This window comes from Macaca fascicularis, chromosome 8, assembly GCF_037993035.2.
Source record: "Macaca fascicularis isolate 582-1 chromosome 8, T2T-MFA8v1.1".
NCBI lineage: Eukaryota > Metazoa > Chordata > Mammalia > Primates > Cercopithecidae > Macaca > Macaca fascicularis.
The window spans coordinates 72,326,101-72,351,067 of NC_088382.1; the positions used below are offsets into that span (position 1 = coordinate 72,326,101).

General features: G+C 38.0%; 1 protein-coding gene and 1 pseudogene across 3 annotated transcripts in view; both read left to right on the plus strand.

Moving 5' to 3' along the window:
- NKAIN3 (sodium/potassium transporting ATPase interacting 3) overlaps positions 1–24,967 on the plus strand; it is a 731,862-nt gene that overhangs the window by 128,064 nt on the left and 578,831 nt on the right. The gene's annotated exons all lie outside the window — the stretch shown is intronic.
- LOC141407536 (uncharacterized) lies at positions 7,198–10,514 on the plus strand (annotated as a pseudogene).

Here is a 24,967-nt window from a genome sequence, read left to right on the forward strand (position 1 = left end):
ATAGATCATGTGTGTTCTTCATCACCTTAGTTTCTTTTAAGTAGGATCCTAACCCCAATTTGGAGGAGAAAGATGCAGTAACTTTTCCATTGTGGTAACATTCACCCAGGTTGGTACATATTTTGGTGATGTTCTAGTGCTTTGAGAAAGTCACTTAACCATGTTCCTTATCTTTAAAATGAAGGCAGTAGATTAGATTAAATCTACAGTGTAATTGGTAGTAGATATTTCACCTGTAATATTCCATGAATCTACAGTGAGATTGGTAGTAAATGTAATTTCAAACATACTTTTCAATGTGCTTTTCTGTCTTATCTTGAAAAAGGAAAAGCAAAAAACTCTGCTGATGGCTTCTTGTTATCTTAGTAAATATCCTGCAACAAAAATATTTTCCTTTTATATGAATTTTTAAGAATTCATTTTCAAAAATCTTCCCATAGGCCATGGTCGTTTTAGCCATAGGTAAATTTCACTCATATGCCTTACTATGTAATGACATTGTGGAGTGTAACTGGCTTTTAATACAGTTAAATAATTTTCCAAAATGTTTTATTTTAAATAGTTATAGACCACCATTTACTAACTTGCTGCTAAAAAATGTTAAAATATCTGTTTCATGTGAATCAACATTTACCTTCCAAATATTGGTGTGAAAATCCACCTGTTATATGAAAGGCCTTAGATTTTAGAAATGTATTTGGGACCCCAAAATTGTTCTTATTTTTCAGATTATGTTTATATCTGATTATTCCTAACATATAAAACCTGTTAGATTGCCTTGCCTTTGTTCATTTAAAATTCAGCTACCTCCAATTTAATAGTTGAAGATTATATTTGAAGCATGGATTTATTTCATGATTTGAAAAACAAAACTAAGGAAAAAATTGTTTGAAATTCTTGGTCATTGCTTATTCAGGCCCTAGCAAAGGTAATACGTGGTAGCAAACGGGGATGGGCAGGATTGCCAAGCATATGTGGATTAACTAAAGTTCACATTTAATTGGCTACTTTTATGAAACCCTGGCCATGATACTGATAACGCCAAGTGCTACTTTAGACACTTGACAATCATGATGATCTAAAACAACCACGTTTAAATAGTTTTTTAAAACATCCATCAAAGTTGCATTATCCTAATTTTAAAATTAAGACACCAGACTGAGAGTACATACCTTTCTAATTACCATGTCTCCAAATTGGGATTTCAGCCAGCTCTGACTGCTGTCGGGTCTCTGGGCTTTCCATTCTGCCATGTGTGCTGGTCAATGTAAGGTGCACTGTTGGCCTCCAGGGTTTTAGTGTTTCCAGTTGTAATAAAATCTCTAGTTTACCAAAAACTCTGGTCAAATAAGCAATTGGGTCATCAGCTTTATTAATGGGCCAGACCAGTGCCTCACAGACCCAAATACAGGCTTCTGTGGTAAAAATGTAAAGAAGACCAGAGCAAGGCCTCCAGGGAGCCGCCCATCTTGAGCTCACCTGCTTTTCTGCGGGTAGAGAAACTGAAGGGCAGCCAGCCTGTCTGCATGGAGGTCTTGGAGAGGGAAGGGAGAGCTGCTGCATGGAAACTAGAAAGCCAGCCTGAACATAACTTCATCTACAGGAAAATAAGAGCTGCAATGTCATAACATATACTTTATCTAATTTTATTTTTATTAGATAAATAATATTTTTGTGTATCTATGGGGTAAAATTTGGTGTTTCAATATATGTATACATGGTAGAATGATCAAATCAGGTTAATTAGTGTATTCATCACCTCAAATATCTATCATTTATTTGTGATGAGAACATTTAAAACCTAGTCTTATCACTGTTTTGAAATGGAAAGGATTGGAAGAGCAAAGGAGGTGCTGGAAGACATGACTTTTATATTAAGGCCAAGGTAGGAAATGGAAAGAGAGAAAGGTCTCTGTGTCTGACCATCTCAGGGCAGCCGCTGTCACATCAAACAGGGAATTCTTCTCTGGGCTCCCTGCTTTTTAGGGTACAGAAAAGGTTTAATATCACTGAATAATTATCCCATTGCTCTTTCTGACATCTAACAATAAATATATTTGCAGAAAGGGAAGACTGAGTAAGTTTGTGGATCTATGTTGCCTACCTGTGTATAGGAGTACATACAGGTGGGCATGAAGGGTGGATGATTCAGTGTTTCTGCACTCCAAAAAATGCAGAGTAACTGTTTATTATGTGACTTCCTGATACAGTTTGGTAGAGAATGCAATTAAGTGTCCAGACATCCTGGGTGTCATTTAGGGCTCAGTAGCAGTAGTGCCTTATCTTAGATAATTAATGTTGTTTTATCTAGTTTTTGTTGTTGTTGTTTTTTGCTCTTTGTGTTTGAGAATAATGGGCATTCAGTCCAAACTGAACTGAACGGACAGCATACTTTGCCTTTATTGCCTCTTTGGGGACAGGCAGTCTTGAGAACAGGTCACCTGTGTAGATATATGTACCTTTTTCTTTCTTTTTTTTAAAATTTAGCTTTTGTTTTAATTTCAGGGGTACATGTGCTGGTATCGCTGTTATATTGGTAATTTGCGATATAGGTAAACTTGTGTCATGGGGTTTTTTGTACAATTATTTTGTCACCCAGGTTTTAGGTCTAGTACCTATTAGTTATTCTTCCTGATACTTTCCTTTATCCCACTCCCCACCCTCCAATAGGCCCCAGTGGGTGTTGTTCCACTCTATGTGTCCATTTCTTCTCATCATTTAGCTCCCACTTACAAGTGAGAATATGTGTTCTTTGGCTTTTTGTTCCTGCATTAATTTGCTAAGGATAATGTCTGTCAGCTCCATCCATGTTCCTGCAAAGGACATGAGCTTGTTCTTTTTATAGGGCTGCATAGTATCCCATGGTGCATATGTACAACATTTTCTTTATCCAGTATATCACTGAAGGGCATTTAGCTTGATTTCATGTTTGGCTATTGTGAATAGTGCTGCAATGAATATAAACATGCATGTGTCTTCATAATGGAATGAGTTATATTCCTTTGGATAATACCCACTAATGGGATTGCTGGGTTGAATGGTGTTTCTGCCTCTAGGTCTTTGAGGCATCACTACACTGTGTTCTACAATGGTTGAACTAATTTACACTCTCACAGAGTAAAAGCATTCCTTTTCCTCCACAACCGCATCAGCATCTATTGTTTTGTGACTTTTAAATAATAGCTATTCTGACTGGTGTGAGATGGTATCTCATTGTGGTTTGGATTTGCATTTCTCTAATGATCGGTGATGTTGAGCTTTTTTTCATATGATTGTTGTCTGCATGTATGTTTTCTTTTGAAAAGCATCTGTTCACGTCCATTTACCCACTTTTCAACAGGGCTGTTTGCTTTTCTTCTTGTAAATTTGTTGTTTCTTACAGATGCTGGATATTAGAACTTTGTCAGATGCATAGTTTGCATAATTTTTATCCCATTCTGTAGCTTGTCTGTTTACTCTGTTGATAGTTCTCTTTGCTGTGCAGAAGCTCTTTAGTTTAAGTATATCCCATTTGTCAATTTTTATTTTTGTTGCAATTGCTTGTGTCTTCCTCATGAAATCTTTTCACATTCCTGTGTCCAGAATGTTGTCTTCCAGAAATTGAAACTAGACTTCTTCCTTATACCATATACAAAAAATAACTTAAGATTGATTAAATATTTAGATGTAAAACCCAAAACTATATGTACTTTATCTTTTGGTATCCTAGGAATTTTCCTGAATTGTTTTCTACAACCAAGTCTCCCTTGTAGCCTTAGTGGTCAAAGGACTGCTTTTATTTGAAACAGTCCTTTAGAAGACATATAAATGAAATGGTACTAATTTAGCTGAGGAAAACAAAGATCCAATTCCAGCTGTGAAATAAGGTCAAAGTCATAAGACAACATTAAATAAGAAAGATGAGCATTTAATACTATATTGCGAGATAGAAAAATAGATAAAAGATGAGAACTAGATAAAAAGGCAGCATTTAAATAGGGACAAGTAATATGGGCACAATGAAGGAAGAAGAGAAAAGATACATAGAAATGGAATAAAACAGGAAAGTTATGAGATTCTCTGGATAAGAAATGAAAAACATATGTAATATTATTTTAAAATAGATTTTATGAAAATAAAGGAAATGATGTAAGTAAGGGCAAATGGCAGTTTTTGAAATACAATTTGCAGATCACAATGGATAATAAGAAACGTTATCTAAGTTTTTGAAATCTCTCATTGTTTAATGCATTATGAAGATGAATGTGTGTGTGTGCGCACGCACGTGTGTGTTTGTGAAAAATATTAGACTCATTTAGGAAATATACATAGTATCAAAAATGTCACACACATCTTGTCATGTTTCACTAAATAATATTGGTACTCGGCTCATTCTGTCTCAACTGGAATAATTTATCTTTGGTGTATTAATCTCTGACCCTCTCTCAATGACAACAACCACAACAACAATAAAACATTCACTAGACAACATAAGAAAGTTCTAATTAAAGCCCTAAAAAGTATTTAGTAGAAGAAAAAAATTGATAAAATATCAGAGCTGCCAAATATCTCAACATTTTAATAGAATAAGACTATGAAAAAAATGTGTAGGAAAACTCCATGCTTTTGAAATTGTTACTACTGGTCATTTTACTCTGAGTAGAAGTTAAGTTTATTGGCAATCACTTGGCTTCACAATAATTTAAAACCACATAAACATGTAACAAAGAGAAATACATTTATTATATCATCATAAAGAGCATTTTGCTAACTATAAACTTTCAAAAATGTGCATGATTTGAAGGAGATTTCTGTAGTGGAGTGAAGCTCACTTTTATTGCCAATTTTTAAGTTTATGAACATAATTTAGATAAGTTTTATTACTAGTAGTAATGGGAAGTTGAAATATTGAAATTTTTTGCTGTATTTTATATATATTTTTATTTTGTATTTTATTTTGGCTATATTTATATTTTGGCTGTATTAACTTCAAAAAGTTATCTCGCTTACCTGGCCACTTCATTATGCAAAGAAAAGCATAAAGGTATTATATTCATTGAACCATTAAATGGGAGCCTAGCAAAGCAATTAAAATTAATAGGTCATTCTGGAACAGGATAGATATAGTATGAAAAAAAAGAAAACCTGTGTTGATTAGCTGTCAAAGTGTTGCATCTATTTGTCAAGATGAACAGAGAAGCAAATATTTTTGGTAACTGTCTTTCCATTTTTATCATTATAATTCATATGGTCTCGTCATCTTTTAAAACTGCAGATTAGAATTTTTAAAATATTTTAACCACCCTCTTCAAAAATACTACAAATAAACTATATGACTTAGAGATAAGGAAAATTAATTTTATATTCAGCATTCTCAGTCTCCTGGACTGTAACAGCAGCACAAATCTTCATGTTGACAATGTGCAGCAGTGTTGGTTTATTGGCATGAAAGTTGAAGTGAAAGGTTAAGAAAGATTAACACAGTGCAGGAATCTACTTTAAATATCAGTAATTTCCCTGGTCATAGATAGTGGAAAATGTAAATGAAACATTGTTAGTTTATGAAGAGATACCAGAGTATTGAATACCCACGATTTTTCTTAAAGAACTAAAGTGTTTTCATTTGTAATGTAATATTCCATGGTTGGTATTGAGGAAATTCATAAAGATTTCTCTCAGATTTTCTTCTAAAAGCTTTATAGTTTTAGCTCTTATATTTAAGTTGATAATCAGGTTTGTGTACTTTTTGTGTATAGTATGAGGAAAGGGTCAGCGTTTTTTTCTACAGAGATATTCATTTATTCAGAATCCATTTATTGAAAACACAATCTTCATTTCATTGAATTTCCTTGGTATCTTTGTTGAAAACCCATCTACAACATAATAATTGTGGGTATATTTCTGGACTCAAAATTCCTTTTAATTGATCTATATGTCAATCTTTATGCCAATCTCATACTCCTTAGAGTGCTTTTATTGTAAATCTTAAATACCAGCTAATTTGATTCATCTGATTTTGTTTTTTATTAAAAAAAAGTAAACTATTCTAGATTATTTGCCTTTCCGTACAAATATTAACATTGGCTTGTCAAATTCTTATATAGACACTGCTAGGATTTTGATTCTGAATATATTCAACTTATAGTCAATTCTAGAAGAACTGACCTCTTAAAAATGGTGAATTTTCAAATTAATAAAAAAGTATATATCTCCATTTAGATAAGCCTTCTTTAACTTTTTAAAGCAAAGCTTTAGAGTTTTCAGCTCACAGGCATTGCACATCTTTTTGCTGAATTTATTTCTAAGTGTTTTTCTTTTTATGGTACGTGGTGTAGTTAACATTTGATTTTATTGTCAGGTTGTTTATTTCCAGTGTATAAAAAGTTGATTTTTGCATGTTAGTTTTATATCTTGAGAATTTGTTAAACTCATTAGCTTTAGGAAGCTTTATATTAGGTTCTTTAAGATTTTCTACATACACCATGTTATATGCAAATAAATGCACTATTGTTACTTCCATTCTAACATGTGCCTTTCATGTATTTTTTTTTTGTCTTGCTATACTTGCAGCGGTGAGAGTGGACATTCTTTGCCTTTTTCCCAATTTCAGGAGAAAACATTCTGTTTTTCATCATTAAATATGAAGTTAGTTTTACATTTTTCATAGATACCCTTTATCGGGTTAAAGACGTTTTCCTCCATTTCTCATTGCATTTTTAAAAAATCATGAATGGTGCTGAATCTTGTTAAATGGTTTTTCTTCCTTTACTAAGATAATCTTACAGTTTTTCTCTTTGTTACATTTAGGTAATATGTTTAGATATGTTACATTTAGATAATACTACATTTATTAACCTTTGGATGTTAAACCAGCTGTGCACACATGGGAAAAATTACATTTGTTCTTGGTGAGTTACTATTTTTTTTTTCTTGCTGTATTTGGTAATTTTTTTTTTTTTTTAATTTAAAAGTAAACTTTAATGTCAAAAATGCAAACCTGGGGAGGGCATAAAGATCACACACAAGGCTACCACTTCGCACTTGGAGGGTTGCACAGCGGCCAGGCAAAGGCGCTCCTCACTTCCCAGACAGAGAGGCGGTCAAGCAGTGGCACTCCTCACTTCCCAGACGGTGGGGCCGGGCGGCTGAGCCGAGGCACTCGTCACTGCTTAGGCAGTGCGGCCGCCAGGCAGAGATGCGCCTCACTTCCCAGATGGGATGGCGGCCTGGCAGAGGCTCCTCACTTTCCAGAGGGTGCAGCGGCTGGGCAGTGGCACTCCTCACTTCCCAGACGGCTGGGCAGCCCAGCAGTGGCACTCCTCACTTCCCAGACGGCTGGGCAGCCCAGCAGTGGCACTCCTCACTTCCCAGACAGTTGGGCGGCCTGGCAGAGGAGCTCCTCACTTCCCAGACGGTTGGGCAGCCCAGCAGAGGCGTTCGTCACCTCCCAGGCCGTGCCGGAGCAGGGCAGAGGCGTTCCTCACTTCCCAGACAGTTGGGCGGCCTGGCAGAGGGGCTCCTCACTTCCCAGACGGGGCAGAGCCCAGGCAGAGGCGCTGTGTATTTGGTAATATTTTTAAGAATTCATGAAAAAAAGTATATGAAACAGACACATTGAGAATGGTCCCATTGTAGAGATTTAAAATTATTGAAGCAAGAGAATTTATTTATATCTAAATATCTAAATATCAGAGGGTTTTTGTAGATGCTTATGTAAATTCTGGAACATTGTTTTCAGTTTTAATAAAGATATTTATCCAAAGTTCTACACACATCCACATATCCACACATATACATATATATCCTGATATCTATCTTCATTAGATACATATCTTAATTACACATATATCTTAATTCGATAGATACCTTAAGAAGCTTCTCTGAAGTGGTAAGTAGATATACAGCTCAATTAGATATACATATTAGCAGATAGAAATACCTGAGCAATTGATCAATAGAGGTTCTGTTTATTAAATTAAAAAAGTAGTTGCATACCTATTTTTACATGTTAATTATTCTTTCAAAGACACTGATGAATTTTCATGTTAAAAAAAAATTCTAAAATGTGTATTTAAATCACCCATATAGTGAGTCTTACGTCTCCAGATTTATTACTTTATGAGCTACCAGAATTATAGAAATGTGGCAATTTATTTTGAAGGAAAAGGAGGATTTTAAAAATGTACTACCATGTGATTTTAATAGCACACTATACAGACATCAGTACTTACAGGGAAAACCTTAATAATCCTTTAGTGTAATGGCTAGTGTTAATTATCTCTCACACACACACATGCACACACACACTCTCTTAGAGCTACTTTATTTTTATCCTCAGAAGACCCTTATGCACAAAGGCGATTGTTTCCGTTATAGAAGCTTCCCTTGTGTGATTATTTCCCTTTTAGAATCTTAGGCATCACAGTTTAGAAAAGTCCCCTCAAAAGCCCCGTTCTTATATGGCTAGGCCACAACCCGGTGCCTAAGTCTATTCTCAGTGTATCAGTGCTCTTCAAGACAATTATACAATGAAAAGCTTAGGCTTTTCTTACAAAGGCAGCTTATACTGTAATATAAATTAATTTACAGAATTAATTCTCAGATATTCCTTGTATTAAAAGGACAGGGTATTTCCTGGGTACTTCATAGCTTAAGATAACAATGTGTTTATCATAGTATTTTTATTTCACTTACTTGCTTAAACAATTGTGGCTCTTAATTTATAGTAGAATAAATTTGATGTGTGTGTTAACTTTCTACTAATTAATAAACTGATAATTTTAGCCCTACTTACCCTGTCTATTTTGCCAAACCAAGTTACAAAATTTACACTTTACTCCTATGACACTTTCTTCATTATTTTTCCCCTGTAACTTTTCTTGTGTTAATCACTATTAGGAAAATGTCTCCTACCTATCTCTTCAGAGAAACTTCTTACTATGGCATTATTTTCCAGGTACCAGGTTATAACAACTTACTTTGGTATTTGTTATACCAAGTGATTGTGATGCCTGAACTTCCTTGACCTCAGTTGATCATCAGAGGGAGAAAGGACAAAAGCCCTTGAGCAGGCAGTGAGATACATACAGTTTTTAACAATTTATTGTGCACAACAGATGTCAACAAAACATTATTTAAGTTATTTGGATATTTGGGGTGTTCTTTGGGGTATTCTAGAGGAATCATCTTAAAACTCTCCCAGTACAGAAGTGGTGTGTCTGTTATCAGTGGTGTCATCACAGATCTTTAAGGCTTTAAGGTTTACTAGGAATGCCACTGGCCTCAGTGCTCAAAGGACCACTGATCCTTGCTACCATCCTAATATTTAATTAGAGTAGAAAATAAACTTTATCATCTCATTTGTGCCTTTTATTATCTTTTTCCTTAAAAAAAAAAAAAAAACACAACAAACCAAAGCTTCAAAATTCACCTTTTTTTGTTGTTGGTGGTGGTGGAACAAAGATGTGATAATATGAGAGTTGTTTATTTTGTTTAAATTAAAGGAATTCTATCTTGAAGTATGTACTTTGTTTTCCTCAGGAGCACAAGCCACTCTACAGGTAATAACTCACTTAGATCTTTCAAATTCTGCAGAGAGTTGTAGTGATAAGTAGTATATACAATTTATAGGGAGGACAGTTGAAATAGAGGTTGCCTCTAATTGCTCAGATTCAGAAACCACAACTATAATGGAGCTTAGAATGGAATCTGAGTCTCTTGACTCCCAATTAGTTCTCTATCCACTAGATCACACTCCCTGCTCCTCAGTCTTAGGAAAATAGATGATAAATTTTATATAAGACTAACTCTCAATTACCTACAGTTTGTAACGAGCGCCTACAGATGCTAGTTTACATTCACATCATTGCCCTGGAGTCGGCGCTAGGGCATCTGCCAGAATCCTGCGGATCAGCTGTCTTGTGCTACTGTGGCAAAGGAAGGAAGAGAGGCAAGCAGGAGGAGAACAAAGGGAGCAGAAGCAGCTTGGATGTGGGAAGCACAGAACTTATAAAAATCAGGGAAACTTTAATAGTTGCGGAGTTGGATGTCAAGATTATGCTGCCATCTATGTTTGTGCAGGTGGAGACAAATTGAGATGGAATTCCATCCTTATACATCATTTTCCATACCAACATGGAAATTAACTTAACATAAGGGTAAACCTGGTGGGAGAGGGGTGCAGGCATCATATCTGGCCACGAAGCTGGGAAGAAGCCCCCAAAACAGCCCAAGAAGCAGGCTGAGGAGATGGATGAGGAGATAACATTTTCGAGCCTAAGGAGAAAGAGGAGCAGAAGAAACTCAAGGAGCTAAAAGCAGAGGCTGCAGGGAAGGGCCCCCTGATCTCAGGTGGAATTAAGAAATCTGGTAAAAAGTAAGCTGTTTCTTGTGCCTGAGGCCATGGCGACCCTGGATTCCAACCCTATTTAAACATCTGAATTTCCTGCTGTAACATCCTTTGCCACCTATAGTTAGAATGAAGTGTCATCTTGGAGACTGCTGCACATTAAAGAATAAACTTTTGTAAAAATAAATGAAATAAAAATAAAAGCAAATCTAAACCACAAAATAAGCAAGTAACATTAAAAGCTAGAGCTTTGGCAGTTCTGCAAGGACTTCCGTTGCATAGGCAGATTTCATGTAAGCTGTTGAATCTCTAGTATCAATGGTATGACATGACTCAAAGTACATGGTAGTAAGTTAAAAATTTCCAAGTGAGAATGGTGACAAAACAAACACTTTACAAGGCTCAATAGGGAGATTATTCACTTAGTATTTGGACATGGTGCCTTGCAGCAATAAACTGTAGCGTGTTCACTGTTAGCAGAGTGAACTGTTACTGTCCTGTTTTAGTTGTGATTGTCTTTATTTTGTTTACTCAGAAATTTCTAATATATCTTCTTGAAAATTAGAGTGGGTTGTGATGTTTAATATAAGAAATTATAGGCCAGGAGCAGTGGCTCATGCCTGTAATCCCAGCACTTTGGGAGGCCGAGGCAGGCAGATCGTGAGGTCAGGAGACCGAGACCATCCTGGCTAGCATGGTGAAACTGTGTCTCTACTAAAAATACAAAAAAGTAGCCAGATGTGGTGGCACACGCCTATAATCCCAGCTACTCTGGAGGCTGAGGCAGGAGAATCACTTGAACCCAGAAGGCAGAGGTTACAGTAAGCCGAGATCACACCACTGCACTCCAGCCTGGATGACAGAGCAAGACTCCGTCTCAAAAAACAAACAAAAAAAATATTGTCAACATTTATATGGTATAAAACTACTCAACTTTTTTTGTTTCTATTATCTGGAGATATTTACATTTTTTTTTTTTTCAGAAGATAAACTTAAGGCATGAAATACATGTTCAGGGCCGGGCGTGGCAGCTAATGCTTGTAATCTCAGCACTTTGGGAGGCCACGGCGGGTGGATTGCTTGAGGTCAGGAGTTCAAGACCAGCCTGGCCAACATGGCGAAACCCTGTCTCTACTAAAAATACAAAAATCAGCAGAGAGTGTTGGTGGGTGCCTGTAATCCCAGCTACTTAGGAGGCTGAGGCAGGAGAATTGCTTGAACCTGGTAGGTAGAGGTTGCAGTGAGCCGAGATCATGCCACTGCTCTCCAGCCCGGGTGTAAGAGCCAGCCTCTGTCTAAAAAAAAAATAAAAATAAAAGAAAGAGAGAGAGAGAAATACATATTCAGTGATGAGATTTGCTTAAACAAGCAACAATTATATAAAAGAAGAGAGAATGGAGAGTGTGGTAAACCTTGAAAGTATAAATGACTATGTGATCTCTCAAAGGAGCTTTTGGTACAATTCCTGATGACTAGAATGTGTGAATCTCATTAACTGCACCTTAGAATGGTGCCTGGTGCATAGTCAGCTCTCAGTAAGTATCTGCCTAAATGCAGGACATAGAAAAGCCAGCTTTTAGTAAGTTCCAGGATGCAAGAGCATTGAGGAAATGGAGAGAGTCATTATGGAAACATCAGCTAACATGCTTGAAGTAAGGAGGAAACATGAATTATCTCAGAGATGTACAAGCTTTTTCACAGAGTTAAAAGCTGAGACAATGGTCTAATGTAGGGGAGACAGTGTGGATGACACAGGAGAGAGAGAGACAGTATATAAGACAAGGCTCCTGAACATAGAGGGGCTAAGACTTCCAGCAGAAGTAGAGAGTTTAGCTTATATGAGAGGAGGAACTTTGTTTTGTTTTGTTTTGTTTATTCAGTAGTGAAGGGAAAATAAGAGATCACAATTCAGGCTGGTCAGTTGTGCAAGTTCCTGTGTGGTAGATGCTATATTTTCTTTTCTTTTTTCTTTTCTGTGTTTTTTGTTTGTTTGTTTGTTTGTTTGTTTTTTGAGACAGAGTCTCACTCTGTCACCCAGACTGGAGTGCAGTGGTGTGATCTTGGCTCACAGCAACCTCTGCCCCCCCCCGGGTTCAAGTGATTCCCCTGCCTCAGCCCCCACCCAGTAGCTGGGATTACAGGTCCACACCACCACGCCCAGCTAATTTTTGTATTTTTAATAGAGACGGGGTTTCTCTATGTTGGCCAGGCTGGTCTCGAACTCCTGACCTCAAGTGATCCACCCGCCTTGGCCTCCTAGATTTCTGGCATTACAGACATGAGCCACGGCGCCCGGTCAAACGCTACATCTTCTAGAAATTGGATGTTTTTTTGAGATTGACTGGAAGTATGAACCATAGGGGTGCAGAGGAAGCATTGACAAGGGGAGTGTCCTAGCATTTTTTGTAGGACAGGTCTTGTGTTCATGAAATCCCTAGCTTTTGTTTGTCTATGAAAAGTCTTCCTCTCTCCTTCATCTTTGAAGGATATTTTCACTGGATTTACTATTCTACAATAATAGTTAACAGTTTTTTTTTTTCTTTTGACACTGTCTCCTGTCCTGTAAGGGTTCCACTGAGAAGTCCGCTGCCACATGTATTGGAGCTCCATTGAATATTATTTGTTTTATTTCTCCTGTCACTTTTAGAATCCTTTCTTTATCCCTGGCCTTTGGCAGTTTCATTATTAAATGTCTTCAGATAGACTTACTTAGGACAAATGTGCTTCGTGTTCTATAACCTTCTTGTACTTGAATATTGATATCCTTCTCTAGGTTTGGGGAATTCTGGTAGTATTCTTTTGATGAAACTTTCTACCTTTCTCTCTCTCTCTCTCTCTCTCTCTCTCTCTCTCTCTCTCTCTCTCCATCCTCTTTAAGGCCAAGAACTCTTAGATTTTTCCTTCTGAGGCAGGCTGTTTCCCAGATCTTGCATGTGTTATTCTCAGTTATTCTCATTTATTCTTTCTTTTGTCTTCTCTGGCTGTGTATTTTCACATAGCCTCTCTTCAAATTCACTAATTCTTCTGCTTGATCAATGCTGTGACAAAACTCTTGTGTACCCTGCGGTGAGTCAATTGCATTTTTTAACTCCAGAGTTTCTGTTTGATCATTTTAAATTATTTCAATCTTTTTAAAATTTATCTCATAGGATTTGGAATTCCTTCTGTGTCATTATGAATTTTGTCGCGTTTCCTCAAAACAACTCTTTTGAATTTTCTGTCTGTAAGTTCACGTATCTCTCCGTAATGTTTCACTGGTGCCTTATGTAGTTCATTTGGTGAATGCATGTTTTACTGGATTGTCCTGATGCTTGTGGATGTTTATCACTATCGAGGCATTGAAGAATTAGGCATTTATGGTAGTATTTGCAGTCTGTGCCCATTCTTTTTGGGAAGGCTTTCCAGGTATCCAAAGCGACTTGGGTGTTGTTATCTAAGTTTTTGGTTACTGCAACCATATCTGCCTTAGGGGGACCCCACGCCCAGTTTTTATCTAAGTTTTAGGTTACTGCAGCCATATCTGCCTTAGGGGGAACCCCACGCCCAGTAACTCTAAGGATCTTGATGACTCCTAGAAGTACTGCCTTTGTGGTCTTGGATAAGATCTGGAAGAATTCTCTGGATTATCAGGCAGAGACTCTTGTTCCTTCCCCTTACTTACTCCCAAATAAACAAGAGTCTTTCTCTCTGAACTGAGCTTCTAGGGCTGGGAAAGGGGTGACACCATCATGGGGACTGCACCGAGTTAGGCCCAAAGACAGCACAACACTGGGTCTCACCCAAGGTCCACAGTAACCACTGCCTGGCTATTGCCTTTGTTAACTCAAGTTTCTAGAGTTCTAGAATCAGCTGGTGGTGAAACAATCCAGGCTTTTATCTCAACCTTCAGGGCTTCAAGTGTCCCCTGATCACAGGTAGGTCCAGAGATGCTATCTGGCAGCCAGTCCCTGGAGTCACAAACCTTAGGTATCAACCTGGTGCTCTTTTTTATTGTGGTTCAGCTGACACCAAGGCAACAAGAAAAAATCTTTCCCACTTTTCCCTTCACTTTCCACATGCGGAGGTGTTGCACCCACTGGTTACCACCACCCAAGCCTGTGGTGAGTAATGTCTGATTACCACCAACGTTTATTCAAGGCCCACGGGCTTTTCAGTCAGCCTGCGGTGAATGCTTCCAGGCCTAGAACTCTCTTTTCAGCGCAGCGGACTCTTCTTTGACTCAGAGCAAGTCAAGAAATACTGTCTAAGAGCCAAGACCTGGAATTGGGAACCTCAAGAGCCCACTTGGTGCTTGATATGGTTTGGCTGTGTCCCCACCCAAATCTCATTCTGAATTGTACTTTCCATAATCCCCACATGTTGTGGGAGGGACCTGGTGGGAAGTAATTGAATCATCAGAGTGGTTTCCTCCATGCCATTCTCATGATAGTGAGTAGGTTCTCACAAGATCTGATGGTTTTATAAGAGGCTTTTCCCTTTGCACTTGGCTCTCATTCCTCTCCATCCTGCCGCCCTGTGAAGAAGGACTTGCTTGCTTCCCCTTTTGCCATGATTATAAGTTTCCTGAGGCTTCCCCAGCCCCACAGAACTGTGAGTGAATTTAACCTCTTTCCTTTTTAAATTACCCAATCTTGAGTATGTCCTTATAGCAGCGTGGGAACGGACTAATACAGTAAATTGGTACCACAAAGAGTGGGGCGTTGCTGTAAAGATAACCAAAAATGTGGAAGCAACTTTGGAACTGGGTAACAGGCAGAGGTTGGAACAGTTTGGAGAGCTCAGAAGAAGACAGGACAATGTGGGAAAGTTGGAAACTTCCTAGAGACTTGGAGGGCTCAGAAGACAGGAAGATGTGGGAAACTTTGGACCTTCCTAGAGACTTGTGGAAGGGCTTTGACCAAAACGCTGATAGTGATATGGAAAATGAAGACCAGGCTGAGGTGGTCTCAGATGGAGATGAGAAACTTGTTGGGAACTGGAGTAAAAGTCCCTCTTGCTCTTCAAAGAGACTAGCAGCATTTTGCCCCTGCCCTAAAGATTTGTGCAACTTTGAACTTGAGAGAGATGATTTAAGATATCTGGTGGAAGAAATTTCTAAGCAGCAAAGCATTTAAGAGAAAGTACAACATTAAAATTTGGAAATTTTGCAGCCTGACAATGCAATAGAAAAGAAAAACTCATTTTCTGGGGAGAAATACGAGCCAGCTACACAAATTTGCATAAGTAACAAGAAGCCAAATGTTGATCCCCAAGACAATGGGGAAAATGTTTCCAGGGCATATCAGAGACCTTCATGGCAGCCCCTTTCATCACAGGCATAGAGGCCTAAAAGGAAAAAAATGGGCCAGATCCAGGGCTCCCCTGCTATGTTTAACCTCAGGACTTGGTGCCCTTCATCCCAGCCACTCCAGCCAAAGCTAAAAGAGGCCAAGTTACAGCTCAGGCCATTATTTCAGAGGGTGCAAGCCCCAAGCCTTGGCAGCTACCATGCAGTATTGGTCTTCAGGGTGCACAGAAGACAAGAATTGAGGTTTGGGAACCTCTGCCTAGATTTCAGAGAATGTATGGAAATGCCTGGATGTCAGGCAGTAGTCTGCTGCAGGGGTGAGGCCCTCATGGAGAACCTGTGCTAGGAAAGTGTGGAAAGGAAATGTGGGGTCAGAGTCCCCACATAAAGTCCTCACTGGGACACTGCCTGGTGGAGCTGTGAGAAGAAGGCCACTGTCTTCCAGACCCCAGAATGGTAGATCCACTGACAACTTGCACCATGTACCTGGAAAAGCAACAGACACTCAATGCCAGCCCATGAAAGCAGCTAGGAGGTGGACTGTACCCTGTAAAGCCACAGGGGCAGAGCTGCTCAAGGCCATGGGAGCCCACTTCTTGCAATAGCATGCCCTGGATGTGAGACATGAAGTCAAAGGAGATAAGTTTGTAACTTTAAGGTTTAATGACTGTCCTGTTGAGCTTCGGACTCACATGGGGCCTGTAGCCCCTTTGTTTTGGCCAATTTCTCACATTTGGAATAGGTGTATTACCCAATGCCTGTACCCTCATTGTATCTAGGAAGTAACTAACTTGCTTTTGATTTTCTAGGCTCAAATGCACAAGGAAATTGCCTTGTCTCCAGTGAGACTTTGGACTTTGACTTTTGAGTTAATGCTGGAATAAAAGTTTAGAGGACTGTTGGAAGGGCATAATTGTGTTTTGAAATGCGAGGACATGAGATTTGGGAGGGGCCGGGAAAGAATGATATGGTTTGGCTCTGTCTCCACCCAAATCTCGTCTTGAATTGTAGATCCCATAATCCCAACATGTTGTTGGACGTTGGACGGAGCCGGTAGGAGGTATGTGAATCATTGGAGTGGTTTCCCCCATGCTATTCTCATGATAATGAGTAAGTTTTCTTAAGTTCTGGTGGTTTTACCAGGGGCTTATGGGTTGGCTTGGCTCTCATTCTTCTCCTTCCTGCCAACATGAAAAGAAAGACAGAAGGACATGTTTGCCTCCCCCTTCGCCATGATTTTAAGTTTCATGAGGCCTCCCCAGCCCTGCAGAACTATGAGTCAATTAAACCTCTTTTCTTTATATATTACCCAATCTCAGGCATGTCCTTATAGCAGCGTGAGTATGGACTAATACAGCGCTGTACCCTACTGTGCCTGAGCTCTTACCTATGCTGTAAGACAAAATACCCTTTTAATTTTCCCTTTCCTTTTCTCAATCAGAAATAGTTTCTCCCTATGGCCACCACAGCTGAGAATGTGTTAGGTCACACCTAAAGCAAGCACATCTCTGAGTCTCACCTATGGCCCATGGTGAGCACTGCCTGGGTATCACTGCTGATTATTCAGGGACCAAGGACGCTTTAGTCAGCACGTGATGAATCCTGCTGCGACTGAGTCCTTCCTTTCAAGGAAGAGGGTTTGTTTCCTCCCACCCCAGTGTATGTTTGGAAATGTCACCTGGAAGCTAGGGCCTGGAATAGGGGCCTCAGTACTCTGCCTGGTACCATGTCGTACTGTGGCTGAGCTAATACCCAAGTAGGAATACAAAGTCCTCTTTACTTTTCTGTCTCTTCTCCTCAAGCAGAGGGAAAGAGCCTCTCCTGGAGCTGCAAGTTGAGTTTTCTGGCATTGGGCTAAGGGTGGCACAAGCACTCCTTTGGCCACCCCTGCTGGCATCTCACTGGGTCATATCCCCACCAAGTTTACTGGCTCTGAGCCCAGCACAGTACCAAGACTTGACCAGGAATTGCAGCCTTTGTGGCTTAAGCCACTTTTCAAAGTTATATAGGACCACAGAGTACTTTATTAGCCTGTGGTGGTGGAGCTGCAAGAATTCAGGTTCTAACCACTTGGATTAACAATTTTCCTCTGGCTGGGGCTAGCATAATTGCTCCTTCTGCAGGTGCTGGCTGAGTTCTGCCTGGTGTTACTATCCACTGTGACAGAGAAGCACTGAGTTCCAATTCAGAATCCCACAATCACTGCTGTCTCCGTGCCCTAGGCACATAGATTCTCCATGCCACAGCGCTGCTGCTGGGTGGTGGTGGTGTGGGGGCGGTGTGGTTGCCTTTCCTACCCTCTTCAGTGCCTCTTTCAGTGATGCGAAGCTAAAACCAGGTACTGTAATTGCTCACCTGCTTATTGATTCTTACGAAGGTGCTTTTGCGTGTGAATAGTTGTCCAATTTGTTGTTCTGGTGGAGACGATCATCAGTGGATGTTTCTTTTTTTTTTTTTTTTTTTTTTTTTTTTTTTTTGAGACGGAGTCTCGCTCTGTCGCCAGGGCTGGAGCGCAGTGGCCGGATCTCAGCTCACTGCAAGCTCCGCCTCCCGGGTTCCCGCCATTCTCCTGCCTCAGCCTCCTGTGTAGCTGGGACTACAGGCGCCCGCCACCTCGCCCGGCTAGTTTTTTGTATTTTTTTAGTAGAGACGGGGTTTCACCGTGTTCGCCAGGATGGTCTCGATCTCCTGACCTCGTGATCCGCCCGTCTCGGCCTCCCAAAGTGCTGTTTGGCCACCTTGCTCTGCCTTGACATTCAAGTTTTCTTGATGAGCCATTCTCATTTTAGAAGCTCACTGATTTCTCTTTTCTTTTAATTAACAAACTATTAATAATTTACACCATACAAGTTATTACTCGGCTGTAAATCATTTTTAAACCAGTATCCAATTATTTGAAATTTATGAGTCTCCTTTCTCCAATAAGAATATAAGTTCTTTGATCAATATGGCTTACTACAGTAAAACCAAGGATAATTTATCTTAGTTACTATAATGTTTAATGAAATACTGTTCCAAAGTTTTTCCAAAGAGAAGTCACTCCTTATACTTAGTATCTATCTTCAGTGCCTAACATGGGGCTGAGTACGTACAAGGTATTCAATAAATGCTTGTTGAACTGATATGGGTAACTACTAAATATTTAACTCATGTATATAATTTCATTGCTTATGCTTTCAATGTCTTAAAATGGAGAAGTCCTCACCTCACCTGAATTTGTCTGCTGTAAAATACGAACTATGTATGTGAGCTCTTAAGAGAGAGCTTACATAAATTTAAGAAAAATGTAAAAGTTAGATCATGCCCAAGATTTGTTTTTCAAACATAAGAAAATAAAATACATCACTGAGGGTATAAGTATTTTATGAGTCTTGTCTTCCTCATAAAAATAAAAGTAAGATACTTTAGTCACTTTTGTTTTTAATAAATATACATTTATATTTGGAAGCTGTTGCTTTCTGGGCTATAAAATTTGCTTTATCACCGGCCCTAAGAAAGACCTATAATAATAATGTTAAAATGTTATATTTCAAAACATCATATTTATATACATTGAGATACCTTTATGTCATTTTATTTTAGCCTCAAAATATATTTTAATGAATCTGTTGATTTATATGAAGTCTTTATGCACACTAAATACTTAATAATATTCCTCTATTAGGTGTTCGTGTCTCTAACTGTGCATCTGAAAAGGGGAGTTGAATTTTTCTCAAATTCTTACGTGATCATGGCAAATAAATTAAAATAGACAATTCTGTTGTTCCATATGTAACTTTCTAGAAACTCTTTCATGAACAATATCCATTTAGAATAAGTTTCAAGCCATATTTAAATTTATTTCAGTTGTAAACAAGATATTTTCCTTTATCATTATCAAATTAGCCACAATGCTGATACTGTCATCACTGGCCTAATTAGAATTTTTGTAACAATATAGACATTTGAACATAAACATTTGCAATAATTTTTCTATTTAGGATTCTTTTATTGGACGTTTAGGTATTCATTTTAATTGACTTTGTAAATATCACATGCTTACTGGAATAAAAAGAAAATAACAGTAGGCATTAACAAAGTAAAAACTCATAAATCAACCATTCAGAGATAAACGTATTAATATTTTAATAGATTTTTCCAATATTTTATGTGTGTATATGTATATATATGTGTATGTGTGTGTGTGTATATATATATACTTGTATGCTTTTTTTCTATCTTTTAGGATTATGGTATATAGAGAGTTTTAAAAAATTAACATTGCATTGAATTTATTATCTGACAAGACTAGATAGTTTGCTTTTATTTATTTATTTGTTTTTTGAGACAGAGTCTCGCTCTGTCACCAGGCTGGAGTGCAGGGGCGCGATCTTGGCTCACTGCAACCTCCGCCTCCCGGGTTCAAATGATTCTCCTGCCTCAGTCTGCCGAGTAGCTGGGGCTACAGGCATGCATCACCACACCCAGCTAATTTTTGTATTTTTTTTTTTTTTTTTTGAGACGGAGTCTCACGCTGTTGCCCAGGCTGGAGTGCAGTGGCGCGATCTCGGCTCACTGCAAGCTCCGCCTCCTGGGTTCACGCCATTCTCCTGCCTCAGCCTCCTGAGTAGCTGGGACTACAGGCGCCCGCCACCGCGCCCGGCTAATTTTTTGTATTTTTAGTAGAGACGGGGTTTCACTGTGGTCTCGATCTCCTGACCTTGTGATCCGCCCGCCTCGGCCTCCCAAAGTGCTGGGATTACAGGCTTGAGCCACCGCGCCCGGCCAATTTTTGTATTTTTAATAGAGACGGGGTTTCACCATGTGGGCCAGGATGGTCTCGACCTCTTGACCTCATGATCCAGCCGCCTCAGCCTCCCAAAGTGCTGGGATTACAGACGTGAGCCACCATGCCCAGCCTGACTAGATAGTTTTCAAAAATATAATGTTTAAGCTTATGCCTGTAATCCCAGTGGTTTAGGATGCTGACGTGGGAGAATGGTTTGAGGACAGTAGTTAGAGACCAGCCTAGACAACACAAAGAGACCACGTCTCTACAATACACACATATTTGGTCTATGTGGCGGCATGTGTAGCTACTAGGAGGCTGAGACAAGAGGATCACTTGAGGCCAGGAGTTGGAGGCTGCAATGAGTTATGCTCGCACCACTGCACTCTAGGCTGAGTAACAGAGTGAAACCCTGTCTGTAAATACATGTATGTTACAGAGTGACATAGGATTTCACTGTATTATAGTCTATATATTTACCCATCTGTTTTATTTACTTTCACCACATATTTTAGATATTATTGTTTCCCATTTTCCTTTTATGTAATAAACTTTGAACACAAAATTTTGAATATAGCTCTACTTATTCATCACGCTACTTATTACAGTAGAATTTAAGTGGAATCATAATCTCTCAGAATCTTGATCAACACTTTCAAAATATATTTTTAAAGGCTGTGCAAATTTATATATCCATCTAGGGCCAATAGTTGTATTTCTGTATATATATATGTGAATATATACAGCCACTGGAGTTGTGCAGTGTGCAGCCCACAAAACTGAACTGGTGATTTTACTCTCACCTGTAGAGTATGACTGTACCCATCTCACTATCACTAATATTAAATGTAATAAATTTAAAATTATTAATAGTATAAAAGGTTAAAAATAAACATGTTTCTTATTGAGCACTCAAGTTCAATTGCCTTTAGCAGAGATCTTTAAAAACTGTGGTGTAAACATTATAGATGTTTATTTTTTCTCACTTAGTGGTTTAGAAGAAGTAGAGGTGATTCATGTCTGGCAGTAGCTTTTTCCACCATGTTTTTGAAAGATCTCTATGGCTGTAAACTTTTTGCTGTCACCCACTTGGTCTAAGTTAGTATACCACTGCCTTTACTGTGTCCAAACAGCATTATGGAGGAAAGTGAAAAAGCGAAGGGAAGTAGAATTTCCTATTTAAGGGAACAATGCAGTTTTCTTTATGAAAAATTTCTAACTTTGTTTAAAAAACTTCTGTTCACATTCATTAGTCACAAATTAGTCACCTAGACAAATCTAATTGTTAGAGAAACTGGGAGATGTAGTGTTTGTTTTGAGTTTGTCAAGATCCAGCTGAAAACTAGGAACTAAATATTGGTGAAAAAAATAGAAAAATGGTTTTGAAGAATTATTACTCTCTGCCATACAGAGAATCTTACATTTGCAATATATTTAATCACTGGTGAAATTGACATTTTTTCATGCATTTATGTAATTTTTTTATATCAATTACACATTAGTGCTCTGTGCTATTTTTGTCACAAAAGTCTTTTTAAAAATATTTTTTGTAAAGGGCTTTCTGTTTAATATTTATATTAACTTGTTTTTTTTTTTTTTTTTTTTTTTTTTTTTTTTTTTGAGTTGAAGTTTCGCTCTTGTTGCCCAGGCTAGAGTGCAGTGGAGCGATCTCAGTTCACTGCGACCTCCACTTTCCAGGTTCAAGCAGTTCTCCTGCCTCAGCCTCCCGAGTAGCTGGGATTACAGGCATATACTACCACACCCAGCAAATTTTGTATTTTTAATAGAGACAGGGTTTCACCATGTTGGTCAGGCTGGTCTCGAACTCCTGACCTCTGGTGGTCCTCCTGCCTCAGCCTCCCAAAGTGCTGGGATAATAGGCATGAGCCACTGGGCCCGGCCTATATTATCTGTTGTACTCATTTTTAAGTATTATTATTATACTACTTTTTATTTATTGGAATTTTACAGACCTATGATCACATTTTTATTATCATTATACTTAGAAAGTTTTTCTATTCCCCAAGATGTTAATATTCATTAATATTTCATTATAGGATTACATAAATTTAGATTTTATTTAAAATTTTATTTTATCTTTAGGCTTTTTGTTTGTTTTTGTTGTTTGCTAAGACTAAGAAGAAAAATATCCAACTTCAGAGTTTTTTAAAATACTTTTCTTTACTAAGTTTGAAATTATTTATTTAACACTAAGTAAAAATTCAGAAGATTTTATATTGTGCTCATATAGTTTAGCATTTTTTGTTGTTGTTGTTCACTACCTTATAGTCCTGGCTCACTTTTTATTAAATATTAAAAAATTATACATATATAATTTTAAAAATAATAAGGTTATCCTCCAATATTTAGCAACTTTTAAAAATGTTTGGTGAGTTTTTATTTTTTTTCAACTATTTTTAAGATACAGGAAGCACATATTCAGGTTTGTTACATGGGTATATTGCACTCAGGTAGTGAGCATAGTACCCAATAGGTAATTTTGGGACCCATGTCCTCCTCCCTCCCTTCCCGCTCTGTAGTCTGCATTGTCTATTGTTTCCATGTTCATGTCCACATGTGTTCAATGTTTGGGTCCCACTTATGAGTGAGAATGTGTGATATTTGGCTTTCTGTCCCTGCATTAATTTCTGACCCTGGTTGGGATAATGGCCTCCGGTACCATCCATTCTACTGCAAAGGACATGATTTTATTTTATTTTTTTTTGTGGCTGTGTAGTGTTCCATGGTGTGTATATGTAACATTTTCTTTATCCCATCTACCACTGATGGGCACTCAGGTTGATTCCATGTATTTGCTATTGTGAATAACAAGGCAATGGATATGTAAGTATATGTGTATTTTTGGTATAAAGATCTATTTTCCTTTGCATATATACCCAGTAATGGGATTGCTGGGTTGAATAGTAGCTCTGAAATTATAGAACTGAATGAAAATGAGATGTAAGAATCGATACAAAAGATCAGTGAAACCAAGAATTGGTACTTGGTACTTTGGAAAAAAACAAACAAGAAAAGATTGAGAGACCACTAGTTAGATTAACAAAGAAAGAAAAGAGAAGATCCAAATAAGCACAATCAGAAATGATAAGAATGACATTATAATTGATCCCACAGAAATATAAAAGATCCTCAGAGTATACTATGAACAACTCTATGCACATAAATTAGAAGATCTAGAGAAAATGGATGAATTCCTGAAAACACATAACGTCCCAAGACCGGATAAGGAAGAGATTAAAACCATGAATAGACCAATATCAAGCTCTGAAATCGAGTCACAAAAAAACAAAATAACAAAAAAAAAGCAGTGAACCTACCAACCAAAAAAAGCACTGGATGAGATGAATTCACAGTTGAATTCTTCCAGACATGCAAAGAAGAGCTCGTGCCAATCTTACGAAAATATTCCAAAAAATGGAGGCAGAGGGGGTCCTCCCTAAGTCTTTCTATGAAGCTAGCATCAGCTTAACACCAAAATATGTCAGAGACACAATAACAGCAATAACAACAAAAACTTTAGGCCAATATCCCTGATAAACACAGGTATAAAAATCTTCAACAAAATACTAGCAAACCAAATCCCGCAGCATGTCAAAAAATTTAACACACCATGATCAATTAGGCTTTATTCCTGGGATGCAAGACTGGTTTAACATACAGAAATCAATAAATGTAATTCACAATATAAACAGAATTAAAAGCAAAAACTATGAGATCCTTTCAATAGATGGAGAAACAGCTTTTGATAAAATCCAACATCGCTTCATGATAAAAAGCCTCAACAAACTAGGCATTAAAGGAACACGCCCAAAATGGTAAGAGCCACCTATCACAAACCTACAACCAACATCATATTGAATGGGCAAAAGTTAGAACTATTAAATCCTCTTGAGAACTTGGGACAAGAAAAAGATTCCCACTCTCACCACTCTTATTCAACATAGTACTGGAAGTCCTACTCAGAGCAACCAGTCAAGAGAAAGAAATTAAAGGCAACAAAATAGGAAAAGAAGATGTCAAACTATCTCTCTTCCCTGATGATATGATTCTATATCTAGAAAACCCTTGAGATGATGTCAAAAGACTAGTAGAACTGATAAACAATTTTACTAAGGATTCAGGTTACAAAACAGTGTACAATAATCAGTAGCATTTCTATACACCAATAATGTCCAGGCTAAGAGTCAAATAAAGAACACAATTCCCACCTCTACAATAGCAACAAAGAAAATGAAATACCTAGGAATACAGCTAATCAAAGGGGTGAAATATTTCTACAAGGAGAAGTACAAAACACTGGTGAATGAAATCAGAGACGACATAAACAAATGGAAGAACATTCCATGCTTATGGATTAAAAGAATTAATATAGTTAAAATGGCCATATTGCCAAAACTATTTACAGATTCAATGCTATTACTACAAAACTACCAAAGTCATTCTTTACAGAATGAGAAGGAAAAAAATAAAAACTATTCTAGAATTCATGTGGAACCAAAAAAGAGTACAAATAGTTAAAGCAATACTAAGCATAAGGAACAAGGCCAAAGGCATCACACTACCC